Below are 12,803 nucleotides of genomic sequence, written 5' to 3'. Positions count from 1 at the left end.
ACATTTTCATAGTTTTATCATTTCATACTCTCAGAAACCTTATGCCTATTTTTTAAAATAAGGAAACAAAAATAGGAATAGAACAAAGAGGGAAAAGAATCATTGATTATAGGATTCCTACTGTGTCCCAGGGCAATACTGGGCACTTCTTATGCAATGTCTTTTAACTTTCACAAAGCTTTTGAGATGGGGGCCTTATCCAGGTTTCTAGATGAGAAAAAGCAAGCTCGGGATAGATGAGTAATTCTCCCAATGACACAAGGCATGTAAGAAGTATAGCTAAAACTTGTACCCAAATCTTTAACTCCAATTTCTTTTTTCAGTTGTTACTCAAAATAAGAACAAAATACTTTGTGTGATGCTTCACAGAAAGAAGAATAAAGTTATTGATATAAAAGGGTCCTGGATGTGACAAATGAGTAGAAAGCAGACAAATGTACAGGTGTGACTCAGACACAGTGGTGGCGCTCAGAAGGGAATATAACACCAGCAAATGGGAATAACTGTGGAGGACAATTGGGCCACATCTAACAAAATTACAAAAGCACACGACCTTTAACCTAGCAATTCTACTTCTAAGAATGTGTTCTAGAGATAAATTTGCTCAGGAAGAAAGTGAAGCATATACCCAGCTATGCTTTTCAACACTGTGTGTAATAGAAAAGAATTAAAACACCCTAATGTTTCATCAATAAGGCACTGGTTAAATAAACCATGACATATCCATGCAATGGAATGCTATAAGTCCATTAAAAAGAAAGAAGGGAATCTTTATGCATTAAAATGGGATTACTTCACATTTTGTTAAGTGGAAAAAAGCAAGCTGCAGAACAGTATGCATGCTATCTTGCCATTTTTGTAAAAATGGGGAAGGAAACAAACACATAGCTACATACATTTTACATGTGATTGTGTGTGCATGTACATGCATGTGTATATATGTACCTCATATATTCATATAATATCTCTGGAAACATACACCACACATACACACTAAAACTGGTAATATAATAACCTCCAAGCAAGGAGACTGGGTGGCTGAGAATAAAAATTGAGTAGAAGCTTTTCACTATGTAAACTTGTATACCTATTTAACTTTGAATGATATGAATATAAGTATGTGTGTGCAATATGTGTGTGTATGTGTATGTGGTTTACTTGTGTGATAAAAGAGAATCAGGAAATGGGAAGAAGAAGCTCAAGAGATGTGAGAAATATGTGTGTATAGAAATCTGCTTATTTGATGAGGGACATGGAGTTATTTCTGAAATTTTTGTTTGAGGTACCAATGTTGAAATTTATGTCACTGCCTATTAAGTGCAAAATGGTAAAAGCTGGGTCAAATGGTGGTTCCATTCCAAGTTTTCCAAGGATTATCCATACTGCTTTCCATATTGGCTGCACCAATTTGCAGTCCAATCAGCAATGTATGAGTGTGCCTTTTCCCCCATATCCTATCCCACTCCTCCGTCTATACCCAAAAGACTTAAAAACAGCACACTACAGAGGGACACAGCCACATCAATGTTTATAGCAGCACAATTCACAATAGCTAAACTGTGAAAGCAACCTAGATGCCCTTTAGTAGATGAATGGATAAAGAAAATGTGGTATATATACACAAAGGATTATTAATCAGCATTAAAAGAGAATAAAATCATGGTATTTGCAGGTAAATGTATGGAAATAGAGAATATAATGCTAAGTGAAGTAAGCCAATCCCAAAAAACCAAGCCAAATGTTTTCTTTGATATGAGGATGTTGACTCATAATGGTGATGGAAGGGGAGCATGGGAAACATGGAGGAACTTTAGATAGGAAAAAGTGGAGGGAGAGGAAGGAAAGGGGAATGGGGGTGGGAAAGATGGTGTAATGAGATGGACATCATTACCCTATGTACATGTATGAAGACACAATGGTACAAATATACTTTATGTATAACCAGAGATATGAAAATTTGTGCTCTATATGTGTTTTATGAATTATAATGCATTCTTCTCTCATAGATAACAAATTAAAATCTAAAAATGAAAAAAGATAATAGCAAAGAGAAATAAAGGCAGGCAGAAGTCACTAAGAGAAGTATGAGCAATAGAACTTAGAATTTAAATAAATAAAGAATGAAGCCATGTAAGAAGTCAAAGGGAACCAGAAATGGAAATTGACAAAATCTTTTAGATGAAAAAAGTTACTACTTTTGGTTCATACCAAGATGGTAGAATAGATTTTAGCTTACTCTCCTGAAACTTATCTTTTTATTATGCAGCTCACATCTTTATACTTTTAACTAGAACATAGTAAATAACCATCCTCTGTTTTCTTAAAGCAATTACAATTCTTGGGAGCAGAATTGGTGTGGAGGCTGTCATGGACTTGGCAGAACATGGACAGAGAGAGAATTTCAGTACCAGTCATTATGCCTCACATGAGCTCTTTCCAGTGCCAAGAAAACCAAGTTTATCCTCCAACCTTCGGCATAAAGGTTTTCAAAGATTGGGCTTCCAGACAGCATCTGCATGAAAGGCTTGAAGATTTACACACAGAAACTTCTGCAGATTGCGGTCTCTTTGATCCCTTCTCCTCAGAGGCAGCCTGGTGGTATTTTATGCTATGGGGGGAACAGACAGGGAGAAGCTGTAACCATGCAAAAGGAGCAGGCCCAGAGGATCAGATAAGATGCTTCTTATTCTCCTCTCTTCCCTGTCCTTGAAGGCATCTTTGCTTCCTTTTGGAGCCAAGAAACTGTGAGATTTAATTACCATTGGATTATGCCCTCTGCACCTTGCCTGCCACCAGAGAGTGTACAGCATGCAGAATTACTCGCTCCATTATGACTATGTTGTCCATGTAACCCTGACTGCATTTTGCACCAGAACCAAATAATCCAGCAGACCTTTATGCACCATCAGTAGTTTTAGGTTTCATTAAGTGAACCATCTACTCCAAAGCACCTTCCTTCAGCATCCCCCTGAGAATTTCTCCCTTATTAACATATTTTTAGTTTGCAAATAAACACTTCCCCTGTAGTTGCTGTAGGCTCTTTTTGCTTCTGATATTATTATATGCATCCTTTCCATCCAGAGATTTTTCTTTTCTTTTCCTTCTTTGTGTGTGTATATGTGTTATTGGAGATTGAACCCAAGGGTACTCTACCACTGATCTGTACCCCCAACCCTTTTTATTTTGAGATAGGGTCTTGCTAACTTGCCCAGATTAGCCTTGAACTTGCGATTCTCCCATCTCAGCCTCCCAAGTTGCTGGGATTACAGGTGTACACAACTGCACCCAGCTCCATCCACACTATTTCTAAAAAACTCAATTGCTGAAATGTGCTCTTCATTTCTGGTCCTATCCCTGTCTCACAACCTCTAGGGAGTGGAAATTTAAGTAATTGAAATCTGAAAGAAAATACTAAATTGCATGATAGTTTTCAGATGAAATTATTTTGCTGCAGAAAGTGCCACTGCACTACATCTAAAAGTCATGAACACATAATGGAACCTATAAAGTTTGCTGAAACACATTAACTAAATGTATTGTAGCCTCACGATTCACAGGACCTTGGTAGCTTTATGGAATTCCATGCTTAATCAGTCTACCGGGGACAAAGAAATCTTTTCAGTTTGGTCACGGATTGTTTATAGGATGAGTTTAAGTTTAGAGAATCCAATGAACCCTAAATATTTGCACTCACATTGCTTGGGCAGAATAAGGCAAAAGAAAGAGGGAAGGAGGGAGAGAGGGAGGAGAGAGGAAGGAGGGAGGGAGGGAGAAAGGGAAGGAAGGAAGGAAGGAAGGGAGGGAGGCAGGCAAAGGAAAGCAAAGGAAAAGAAAGAGGAGACAGACTGACTATTGGGTCGTTTAAATACAGCAGTAAGGTAAGGCCAGAAAGAGTTGTAAAAAGTTTAAACTGGGGCTGGGGTTGTAGTACAGTAGTGGAGTGCTTGCCTACCATGTGTGAGGCACTGGATTTGATCCTCAGCACCACACAAAAATAAATAAATAAATAAAATAAGGGTATTGAGTCCATCTACAACTACTAGTTTTCTTTTACCAAAAAAAAAGCAAGAAATATTTTTTTACAAAAGTTTAAACTATGGGCAACATGTGGCAACTGTCGCATATTTAAAATTCTAGAGAACAGAGGGCATATGTATCTGTCAAATCTAGGATGCTGGAGGAAGAAAGCACAACATTCAAATGAGAACAATAACCTCTACACTTCAAGGAAAAAATTATTTTTAAGCTATGGGAAAATAAATAGCATTATGACTCTTTCGTAATGTTTCTTTTAATGATCTGAGACTAAAATCTCTACCACTTACTATGAACTCTGAATTTGAGGGATATTTTAAAAGTGAGCTCTTAGTATTTGACTCTACTGACTATTGTTTCATGGATTGCAAATTGCTGAGATTAGGAAAACTACATATAGGAGTAAGGATTAGTTACAAGACAGTTCATCAGAGTGTAATGTAGGTTAGGCATAGGACTTAAATTTGAGCTCCCTCAGAAGTAGGTCCTGAAATGAGGACTCGTATTCTAGTAGTTTATTTGGAAGGTGAATGAAACATCCAGAAGCAGAAAAGGGAAAAGAACCAACCAAACCACGTACTTTCACTGTAGGCAACTTGAATTCAGGTCTACTAGAGAATTCTGAGAGCCAGTAGAGCACAGATACTTCACAAACACAAGGGGCCAGGGAGCCGGGGTTCTTGTCAATAAATGATTCCTGTCATTTATTGGATGAGTAATACTCCTAGAAGAGCACCAATTTCCCTACACTTCTGGCCTGCTCATGAATGGCAAAATAAGCCCTGGAAGGCAGTGAAAACTTTCAAGCTAATGTCGCTCTGATGTGATAAGAGCAAGGAGCACCGTTAGCAACTGCCACCCTCTCTCATTGTACACTGCCATCTTCCACTGAAGGAGTGACTATAACCATATTTATAAGTCTTTAATGACCCAATTGCTGTCCTCTAATCCTCAGCTTTTGCACAGTGCTGTCACATATAGCTCCTAAAACAGAGTGGTTGAATGAATCCACAAATGATTTATTCCATTCATCATCATTATTACGATTGCAATTTAAAAGAAGCCAAAGCTCATTACGCAGTTTTGAAACTCTTTCCAAATGTGCTTTCCTTCCAAAATAGCATCTAAAAAAACTAAGCAGTATGGCCAAGGGTGTGAGGAAATAGCAATTTGCATGCTGTTAGTGAGTGTGCAAATAAAGCAAGTTTCCTGGAGGACAGTGTGTCAACATTTACCAAAAATTTCAAGTGCACACACTTTGGGGCCCAACAACTACACTAGTAGGAATTTATCTTACAGATACACTTGCATAAGAGCACAGGGATATGCATATAAACGACCCATTGCATATAAGATGTCCACTAATAGCATCAGGGTAAAATAAATTATGGCAAATTTGTATAATGAAATTCTGTGCATACCATGCAGGTATTAAAAGAAATGAGGTATAACCATATGGGGTGACAAAGAAAAAGTCCAAGCTACATTTTTGAAAAGTATCAAATTGCAAAACAATATGTTCATTATAATCCTGCAGGTATAAAAGAAAGGTGATATCAGATATTGACAACATACCTATGGTTATTTTGCAGTTAAGTATCTATAAATGAAACCCCCCAGCTTCCAGATCTAGGAGACATCATAGAGTCTTTGTATTTAATCTGAACCTTTGTCTTCCAACTAAAATGATTGGCTATTTGCAACTATATATTATGTCCATTCCATCCATACCAAAAATTCCACAAAGTGGGTGGTAATGCCCCATGTAATAGTCACTGTTGGTGTTCTATTCATATCCTGTGCCTTGCCCCAGAGGTTACCTCCAGAAAATTCTCTGCTTCCTTATCATTTGCCTGGGGTATTCACTTAGTTTGGGAACATTCTCTGCCTGCATGAGGTATGGGCTGGAAATGCTAGGGAATGCTTCTCAATCCAATGAGTGACACTGGTGGTTGGATGAATATCCTAGACTCCTGGGCCATCAAATGGAATGTTTTCAAGGTATGTGTTCTTTCTACCAAGTCCATCAAGACATCCCACACAGTATTGAGCCTCAGTTGCCCACAGCAGTAACCTGTGCATCAACACACCCTTTGTCTGTCTGCCTTATCCTACTCCCTCATTGAACTTCCTGTAGAATCCCCACAAATAAAATAACTACACCTAAGTCCTCATCTGAGAGTCTGATGACCAAACATTTACTCGGGTCTGCTTAGGCTACAACATCACTATTTAATGGGCTAAGAAACTGACATTCTAAACACTTAGTTAATGCCTTCCATACTACACAGCAACCAGATAAATAAAATTGCCCTCCATGTAGGTAAAAAAAAATGATTAAATATCAGCCATTTTATATGGTTGAAACTAATAGTAAGTATTAGAATGGAGGTTTTAATTCAGATTGAAAGGAAAATTTGTGGGTTCAAAAGTTGTTCTAATGAATTGGCTCAAGGTATGTTGTACACATTTTATCTACTAGTTATAAGTGTAGACTTTGGATAGAATCAGACCCAGGTTCAAATCACGCAACCCTCTGCCTCTTATTAGTATGCAATGATGGGTGTGTTCCCTTATCTCTCCAAGGTTCCCATTTTATCACATCTACAAAGTAACTCCTTCACAAATTTCCTGTGAAATCACATAAGACACTATGTAGCAAGTGCTTGGCACACAGAATGCACTGGATAAATGGTTACTTGCTCAAACTGGGGAAAAAAGCATTTGGGGGGGGGGGTTCTTTTGGTTACAATGAATAGAAACTCACTCCAAACAAGCTTAAGCAGAAAGTGGCTTGTGCTGGGCAACAGAACCAAACAATGAATGTGGTGGGTGACTGGAGGCTGGGATTTGGGGCATCCTCTTTCCACCCATCATTCCTGTTCCTCTCTGCTTCATTCTTTGAGCCACCCATCAGTGTTAGAGTATAGGATTGAAGGCAGACTACTTTCAGCTCTTGTTTGAAAAATCCCCAGGAAAGCCTCTAAGGCATTAGGCTTTCACTCAAGAGGTCTGGACTAATTCCTGGGACCAAAAAAAAGTGGTCACTCCTGGATCATTTACCCATGTCATGAGTTGAGGACAGGGAAATGACTACCAACAAAAGTAAAGAGGGAGCTCCTAGACAAAAAACAACTTGTTTATCTTCATTTTGTCAGTCATTAGCATAGACAGAAATAGGGCTTGTTTTTAAATTAATAGATTTTAAATTTTAGAACAATTTTAGATTTGTAGGAAAATTGAACAGAAAGTAGAGAGTCCATATATTCTCCCCCTCATCCTCCCATTTCTGCTTAATAGCATTAGTACATCTTGCATTAGTACAGAACATTTGTTACACTTGATGAAGAAATATTAGTACAATATTATTTACTAAAGTCTATGTTTTACATTGGGGTTCACTGTTGATGTACATTCTACAGGTTTTGACAGATGCATAATGTCACATGTCCACCATTCCTGTATAATACAGAATAGTTTCATGGCCCTGAAATCCCCTGTGCTCCACCTATCCTGTTCTTCCCTCCCTTTAGTCCAGACCCCTTGAGTCAAAAAGCCACTGATCATTTTAGTACCTATAGTTTTGAGTGGAACATTGGTAAAATAAACATTTGCAAAGGGTTTGAAAATTATAACATTGGTTTTTGTTATGGTTTAGATATGGGGTCCCCCAAAAGCTCATGTGTGAGACAAGGCAACAAGGTCTGGAGGAGAAATGACTGGGTTATGAGAGCCTTAACTCAATCAGTGAATCACCTGATAGGATTAACTGAGTGGTCACTGAAGGTAGGGTGTGGCTGGAGAAGGTGGGCATTGGGATGTGACTTTGGGGTATATATTTGTATCTGGAGAGTGGAGTCTCTCTCTGCTTCCTGATCATCATGTGAGTTGCTTGCCTCCACCACACTTTTCCACCATGATGTTCAGCCTCACCTCAAACCCTGAGGAATGGAGACAGCCTTCTAAGTACTAAAGTCTCTAAAACCACAAGCCCTCAAATAAACTTTTCCTCCTCTATATTTGTGTTGGTTTGGGTCTTTAACACATAGCAGCAACAAAGCTGACTAAAACAGCTTTTGTCAAAATTTTCATCATTTTTAAAGATGCAGAGATTATTTTACAAACTGATCAACTTGCTTTTATGAACTGACATCCATTATATCAGATCCTTAGCCTTGCCCCAATTTGCCTCTTCTCACCCTTCTGCACTTGAATGCCCCTCTTCCTCAAGTTCTAGCATCTTTTGATCTGCAAATGTTATTGCATTTAGATTAATTTGCTGCCTATTAACTGGGAATCAAAGCTTCTGCAGTTACATTATTGGATAGATATTTGATAGATATTTTGTGGCTTTGGGGTAGGTACCTATAGAGGGGTGTTTGTGGGGATGTTGTTTGGCACTTCTCTTGTTTTCTTTCGATTTTTTCTTTCAATTTCTTTCCCATCCTAATTGGCAGTAGGAAGTGATTTAGCAGCTATCACGTCACTTACAGCCTCTTGACATTGTTAGCAACTTGTTTGTTTCTTCTCTTCATGGCTTCTTTCAATTCCCGCCCCCAACATGATTTTTACTCTAAAGCAACTTGTTCAAAAAAAGTATCATAAGTAAAACCTATAACTAAGAATTCATGCTGCATTCTTCATATTAAAAAGCACTTTGGGGATCGCCTTCATTTCTTCCAACAATAAACATTTTTTCCCAGGGCTTAAACAAAGGCTGTGTTTTAGCAGTATATAAAGAGACTAGCACAGTCTGATATTATATTAAAATGCTGATATTATCATGTTAAAATTATACAGATAGCACATAAAGATTATATTGGCTGAATAATTTGTTTAAAGATATTTCAGCATCACATTATTACATTTTTCTTTATTGGTTATCTGTTTTACAATGTTAAAAAGCTTCACAATGATTTCCATCATATGATTCTATGATGGAGAGAGAGAAAATCAAGAACAATACTGTATTTTTTTTTTTAGTCCATAACAAACTGTTCAGTTCAGCCATCATCTATTGGGTATAGACCATGGCTTTAGCAAGGTGCTAAGGGTCACAAGACTAAGGCAAATAAGACAGGGAATTCAATGTCTGTGTTGTAGCCTGCATTCTCCAGAAGCAGACAATGAGATGGGGTTTGCAGTACATGGTGGTTATTAGGAATCAACATTTGTGAAGGGAAGGCAGAGGGAAATGGGATTGGACCAAAAGAGAAGTTGAACTGCAATCCAGATCTGAGATGATTCCCCCAATCCTGCAGGAAGCTCTGTAGCAAGAATTTTCCATAAAATCACATTTCCATAAAATACAAGAATGTATGTAGCAATAATTTTATATAAAATTGCATAAAGTTGTCCCAAATCTGGGCTGTGCTGGTTGAGGCCTGATAGCCCCAGCCTGACCCCATTGACTATGGGGGTCAGGGAAGGACCTAAGACCAAGGGTCTCTCTCTGTGGTTTCTGACCTCAGACAAGGGTTTCTGACCTCAGTCAAGGGTCCCTGAAGGGGCTGGCAGTCCCTCCTGCAGCCAGCCAGCAAGTCCTCCCTTGAAGGAGAACCTGGGCAGAAAATCTCCATGTCTACAATGTGTGTGGGAAGAACACATCCAAATATAATCCAATCACAATGTATAAAATGCAATGGTAAATGTGTTTGCAGGCTACTACAAAAACACAGAGCAAGGACTGGGCCAGGGAGGGGATCAAAAAAGAATACAAAAGAGACCCATAAGATTTCTGAAAGTGTTATTTTTTCTAAAGGTGAGAAATGGCAAAGCATGGTGGCACATGCCTATAATCTCAGCAGCTCAGGATGCTAAGACAGGAGGATTACAAGTTCAAGACTCAGCAATTTAGCAAGGCCCTAAAAACTTAGTGAGACCCTGTCTCAAAATAAAAAAACAAAAAGGGCTGGTGATGTAGCTCAGTGGTAAAGTGGCCCTGGGTTCAATCCTCAGTATCCACTCCCCCCGCCAAAGAAAGGGTGAGAAGTTATTAGGGTGGCAAGAACTTGAAGATGATATTTGTGTTCTTTACATAGTTCCATTAGTTTAACCTCAAAGCCCAGCTCACCTCTTTGGAGCTTCCCATGAAGTATAAGCATAGAGAGAGCATTTCATAGGGAATGGATATATTAGTAGTAGCTTATTCATCATTTCATCTCTGAATCCAACACTACACTCAAAATATTTGTCAAGTTGCCATTGAATCAAAGGAAGATTTTGACATGTGGAGAGGTTTATCAGAATAAGCAATAGGAATAAATAGGGTGAATTGGGAAAGACAAGATATTCTTGGAATATGTCAATGGGAATTAAATTATAGTATACAGAGTAATGTCCCCCAACCCCAGACATCCACATCCTAATCCAAGGAACCTGGGACTATGTTATTTTACATGGAAGAGGGGACTTTGCAGATGTGATGAAGTTAAGGATCTTGAGATGGAGAGATAATCCTGGATATCTGAATGGGCAGCTCAGTGCAATCACAATCACTAGAGTATTTACAAGAGAAAGGAAATAGGATCCCAGACATAGAAGGCAACAGGAAATGTGACTCTGGAAGGACAGACAAAAGGAGAAGAAAATGCCAAGCTGAATTGCTTGTTTTGAAGATGAGGATGAGGCCATAAATCAAGAATGCAAGTGGCCTCTGGAAGCTAGAAAAGCAAGGAAACAGGGAAACAGATTGTCCTCAAGAGCTTCCAGAAGGAACGCCTCCTTGCCAACTCAGTTTAGAACTTTTGACCTCCAGAACTATAAAAGAATTGTTTAAAAGATGTGTTGAGACACTAAACTCCCAATGATTTGTTACAGCAGCAACAGAAACCATTACAAAAGCTAAAGCTTAACTCAAGGAAATGGCAGGTAATATTGGAAAGATCTGAGTTTTCAAGTAAATGAACATTTTTTTATTCATAGTGGAATACCAAGCTAGTCTTAATCCCCACAGAAATCAGGCAGGGGCATAGACCGTAACATTGAGTTCATCTTAGAAGACTGAGACATCTCCTTCAGGAGGAATTTAAACACTGAAGAAGTTTTCTTTACTACTCTGGTATGGTTTAGGAGCAGTCCAGTTAAAAAGCAAGGTTAACATCAAACATTTATGAATTGCACAGATCACAAGCGACCTTTCAATAGATTTGCTTGTATTTCACCAGGATTGGAAAGGGTTTAGGAGCAAAGCTCAGGGATGCTACCAGGGAATACATGCTAGAAAAACAAGATAATTGGAGAAACTCTTTGCCTATACTGTGGACCTAGAGTTATGTGACTGGCTTTCCTGTTAAGGTTTTCAACAACAGATTTGTGGACAGAGAAGACAGGCAAAATTAGAAGAAGAAAAAGGAAACTTTAAAGTGAAATTCCCAAATATTAACTTCTCCTTCATTGTTGTTGCCCTCTGCTTTTGGAATTTTGCTGCTTTTGAAAAATCACAATTCCTGTAAATGGCAATGAATGCAAATGTTACTATTCTCAGCTAGTAGAAGCTTATGGCATCTATTCTGTTAATAATAAAAATACTATATTTTTATGTCTTTAAGTAGTGCTTTTTGTGATCAACCATCCTGCTAATTTAACCTCCTCCCTACACATATAATATGTTCACTCCCTTTCATATTTTGCCACCATCTCAGGGAAGGTACCAATAGGAAACATATGACAGGTTAAAATTAGAAGAATTGGAGGAGGGATTATTTACAAAGGTGTGAGTTCAGAGAAATCACATCAAATAAAAACTATAGAAACTCTTAGCAATAAAAACAAAACTATCACCACCCGCTGGCCTGGAAGGATCAGGAGAATACCTACTAGAACCTGGAAAGAGGGGGTGTATGGCTCAGTGGTAGAATGCTTACCTAATATGAACTAGGCCCAGGGTTCAATCTCCAGACCTGCAAAATAAAAAAAATAAGAGAGAGACAGAGAGAAAGTGTGCCTGTATGTGTGTGCATATGTGCATATTGTGTGTGTGTGTATGTGTGTATAATGTGTGTAATGTGCAGAAGGAAGATTTGAGATCTTTATGTATGAGTTTCTGTTGAAGGACACAGCTTGTCAGAGGCAACTCAGGAGGAAAGGAACTAGGACAATAAGTACCCTGGTCTCATTCTTCTCCAAATTTCAGTCTCCTATGGAGTTTCCCATTGGCCAAACTCAACCAGATGGCTGAAGATATAGGATACTGTTTCTGTAGTTTGTACTGTTTGGATTCCCAGGCATAGAGCAGGATGGAGCAGGTGGAGAGGAAAGATGGAGGAACAAATGGAGCATTCCAGCACACCACCCTCATATGATGAATCCTCATTCCTCTGGCACACCAAAATCTAAATGGTTTCTCACCATCCACTTACTCCCCTCTGATACATTGTACTGAAGCTGAACTGATCTTTTCAATACACACATCTGATTATGGTAAATCCCTATTTAAAACCTATCAATGGCTTCCCCAAAAGACCAAAATCTTTACCAGGCCCCCAATCTCATTTTAGATCATCACAGCAGTCCCAATTCTCTCTATTCCTGCCCCCATAGGCCTCCTTTCAGCTTCTGCAATAGATCCAGTGCCAATCATAAGCCCCAAAGACACAAATGCCACAATAACAAATATTGAAACTCAAAAAGATCAAAATCCCTAAAGTCTAAATCCTCCCCACCCCAAATCAAAACACTGAAAGGTTAAAATCTCAATGTTGAAATTTTGAAAGCCAAAAATCCCCTAAACTATACTTTCCATGGGAGGAAAAAGGCTACAGAAAAAG

Source organism: Marmota monax, unplaced genomic scaffold (assembly GCF_021218885.2).
Source record: "Marmota monax isolate L192 unplaced genomic scaffold, Marmota_monax_Labrador192_F-V1.1 WCK01_AAM20220418_F8-fsc00182, whole genome shotgun sequence".
NCBI lineage: Eukaryota > Metazoa > Chordata > Mammalia > Rodentia > Sciuridae > Marmota > Marmota monax.
This window is presented reverse-complemented; position numbering follows the sequence as displayed.